Raw genomic sequence first — 4,454 nt, 5'->3', positions numbered from 1 at the left:
ATTAAGAGATTTGGGCATTTAACATAGGGACTGAATAACGTAAGGTGAAGACAGTAGCTTTTTTTGCTACCTCTGACCAATACACAAGTAGTTCAGCATATTATTGGCTAGTTTCCAGTGCCAAACTCTGTATCCTGTGCCTTAGGACTTTTTCTGGGAGCACAAAAGGCTATAGTCTGTGAATTTTTAGTGCTGGAAATGTTCAGGGACTTCACAACACTCTGGGAGTAGATGAATAAATATACAGCTCCCTCGCCTCTAAAGTAAGATAATTTTGAGGTGTAATTTTATATGACTTTCCAGAGTTTTCTCTGTGGATTGAATTCCATTTGTTGACCACAATAGCTAACCAAAATGTTCCCTTCTGGTTATCTTCTTTTCCTATCATTTTATCACATTTCAACCATGACATTTGTGCTTCAGAATAATTATATCCACTCAATTTTTTTTTTTTAAAGATTTTATTTATTTATTTGACAGAGAGAGATCACAAGTAGGCAGAGAGGCAGGCAGAGAGAGGAGGAAGCAGGCTCCCTGCTGAGCAGAGAGCCCGATGCGGGACTCGATCCCAGGACCCTGAGATCATGACCTGAGCCGAAGGCAGCGGCTTAACCCACTGAGCCACCCAGGCGCCCTCCACTCAATTTTTTATCTCAATATCTGCTTCTAGGAAACAAATAAACAAAAACAAAACCCAGCAACAATGCACATATGCTTATATGATATAATCTCTGACCACTGACTGACAAAAGGAACAGGTAATTTTTATGTCCCATGACATGCACAATGGTGGATACCTGTATAATTTTATAAGATCCTCAAAGAATGGTATTTCTAGATCAAACAACTTCCTTGCCTCTTTTTTAATTCATGAAAGATATAATGAATGCATTTTTCATATAAATCTGTATAATCACAATGAGATAAATCTATCTTGATTACTTACTTGATCTTAGTTCTAGATAAATTTCTCAAATTTCATTTCTCAAAAATACTAACAAAATAATTAAGTCCTTGGTAAATTGTATAGGATTTGAAGTATATTCTGGAATAAGTTAAAAGAAATTTAAATAAACACCCCACAACATTTGCTCATGAACATTGCCTTTACTTTAAATTCAAATTAGGAGTCATTCTCATGAAAGAATATTTACTACTTATTATTTTACTTTTTAAAAAATGGAACTGAAAAGGTTTACATTGGGTCAGCATATGATTTAAAATATGGAATTATGTACACCAATAATGAAGCAACAGAAAGAGAAATTAAGAAAACAATTATATTTGCATTGCACCAAAAATAGTAAGATACCTAGGAATAAACCTAACCAAAGAGGTGAAAGACCTCTGAAAACTATAAAACATAAATGAAAGAAATTAGAGACAACACAACAAAATGGAAAGACATTCCATGCTCATGTATTGGAAGAACAAATATTGTTAAAATGTCTATGCTACCCGAAGCGATCTAAACATTCATTACAATCCCTATCAAAATACCAACAGCATTTTTCATAGAACTAGAACAAAATGTCCTGAAATCCGCATGGAACCATGTAAGTCTCTAAATAGCCAAAACAATCTTCAAAAAGAAGAGAAAAGCTAGAGGCATAACAATTCCAGACAACAAGTTACATTACAAAGCTGTAATAATCAAAACAGTAGAGTACTGGCATTAAAAACACACATAGATCAATAGAATGGGATAGAAAACCCAGAAATAAACCCACAACTGTATGGTTGATGAATTCTGGACAAAGTATGAAAGAATATCCAATGGGAGAAAAGACAATCTATCCAACAAATAGTGTTGGGAAAACTGGATAATAACACACAAAAGAATGAAATTAAACCACTTTCTTATACCATACATAAAAATAAATTCAAGGGGCACCTGGGTAGCTCAGTGGTTTAAAGCCTCTGCCTTTGGCTCCAGGGTCCTGGGATCGAGCCCCGCTTTGGGCTTTCTGCTTCGCAGGGAGCCTGCTTCCTCCTCTCTCTCTCTCTGCCTGCCTCCCTCTCTGCCTACTTGTGATCTCTGTCAAATAAATAAAATCTTATAAATAAATAAATAAATAAATCCAAAATGGATTAAAGACCTAAATGTGATACCTGAAGTCATAAAAATCTTAGTAGTGAGTGGTGGTAGTAACTTCTCAGATGTTAGATTTAGTTTTTTTTTTTTTTTTTTTTTCTCGCTACGTCCCCCAAGGCAAGGGAAACAAAAGCAAAAATAAACTATTAGGACCCATTCAAACAAAAAGCTTCACACAGTAAAATAAACAACCAATAAAACTAAAAGGCAGCCTACAGAATGGGAGAAGATATTTGTAAATGACATATCTAATACATCTTATGAAGGGTTGGTATCCAAAATATATAAAGAACTTATAAAACTCAACACCCCCAAAATGTATAATCCAGTTAAAAATGGGAGGAAAACTTGAACAGACATTGCTCCACAAAAGACATGCAAATAGGCAACAGACACATGAAAATATGCTCATTATCAGGGAAATACAAATCAAAACCATAGTGAGGTATCACCTCACACGTGTCAGAATGGCTAAAATCAACACAAGAAACAATAGGTGTTGGTGAAGATGTGGAGAAAAAGGAACCTAGCGCACTTGTGGGAATGCAATATGATGGAGCCACTCTGGAAAACAGTATTGAGGTTCCTTAAAAATTTAAAGATAAAACTATTCCTATGACTCAAAGATTTACCCAAACAATATAAAATTTTAATCCAAATGGATACATGCACCCTTATGTTTATATCAGCATTATTTACAATAGCCAAGATACAGAAGCAGCCCAAGTGAGCCCAAGTATCCATCCATTGATGAATGGATAAAAAAGAGGTGGTATGCGTGTGCATGTGTGTGTGTGTGTGAATATATATAGTCATAAGAAATAAGGATATCTTGCCAGTTGCAATGAAATAGATATAGCTAGAAAGTATAATGCTAAGTGAAATAACTCAGTTAAAGAAAAACGAATACCATATGATTTCACTCATATGTGGAATTTAAGAGCACAGGGGGAAAAAAGAGCTAAAGAGAGAGAGACAAACCAAGAAATAGACTCTTACTTATAGAGAACAAACTGATGGTTACCAGAGAGAAGGTGAGAGAAGGAATGGGTGAAATAGCTGATGAAGATTAAAGATCATATTTATAATACCACTGGGTGTTGTATGAAAGTGTCAAATTACTATATTGTACACCTGAAACTAATATAATACTGTACATTAACTAACAGGAATTAAAATAAAAACTTAAAAAAATAATAAAGTTCTATTTCACAAAAAGTGAGGAAAGAACAAGAACAAATAATTTTCAGGGAGAAAAAAACACATGAATGATAATCATATGAAAATATGTTCAATTTAATAGTGATCAAAGAGCTATACACTGAAATGAAATACCAGTTTTTGATTGCCAAAGCTGCAAAGACTTAAATGTGTTTTTCATTTTTGTAATGGGTGAAGTGAGTAAAATGGACACTCAAAAAAATGTTGGGGGAAGTATAAAGTGAAACATGTTATAAAGCTGCTAAAAAAAAATAGGGTGATGGGGCACCTGGGTGGCTCAGTGGGTTAAAGCCTCTGCCTTGGGCTCAGGTTGTGATCCCAGGGTCCTGAGATCGAGCCCCGCATCAGACTCTCTGCTCAGTGGGGAGCCTGCTTCCTCCTCTCTCTCCGCCTGCCTCTCTGCCTACTTGTGATCTCTGTCAAAGAAATAAATAAAATCTTAAAAAAAAAATAGGGTGACATTTAAAAAAAATAAGAATATGGAATTGTGATATTGCTTTCTAACTCACAGAAGCTGGAATTTTTAGTTCAAATGTGAATGAAATAAACATCACAATTGGTTATGTGAGAAACTCGGATTTATAGAACAAAAGTACATTATTTCCTAACTATGTTTTTGTTGTGTTCTTTGTCAAGGTGAAAATATAGGATACTTCACTGATTTGCTTATTGTGTTCCTGCCTGCCATTTATTTTTCCACAATAAATTTTTATATGGAAGAAATTTATTCAGTTTGGCTTTTTAATCATTGTACTTCATTTTAATTACAATTATATCTTTCAATCATTTTACTGTATTTTCAGGGTTTCTTTTTGTTTAGTACCCTCTATCTTTGGTCACACTGCTTCCAAGAATGAAGAGATAGATCAGAGGAAGAGTGGCAGGCAGCAAAGCAAAGTTTATTGATCCATACTACAAAGCTCTGGAAGAAGGAGGGGACCCCAGAGGGTTGCCACTGGAATTTCTAAGTCTAGGTTTTTTTATGATACTGTTGGTTTTAATATGATTAACACTCCAGTTACCTGTCATCCAAGGTTTTGTTCATGTGTTCTTCTACCTATCAAGGAGTTCTTCAGTGGGAAAGGGTGGAAAGCTCCTTCCAAGGTGGTGTAAAATCCTTTAAAGGGTGATTTCCTCT

The sequence above is a fragment of the Mustela putorius genome, unplaced genomic scaffold (genome assembly GCF_011764305.1).
Source record: "Mustela putorius furo isolate JIRA1106 unplaced genomic scaffold, ASM1176430v1.1 tig00000083_pilon_pilon_pilon, whole genome shotgun sequence".
NCBI classification, from domain to species: Eukaryota; Metazoa; Chordata; class Mammalia; order Carnivora; family Mustelidae; genus Mustela; species Mustela putorius.
The sequence above is the reverse complement of the archived record's forward strand: the minus strand, read 5'-3'. Positions refer to the sequence as shown.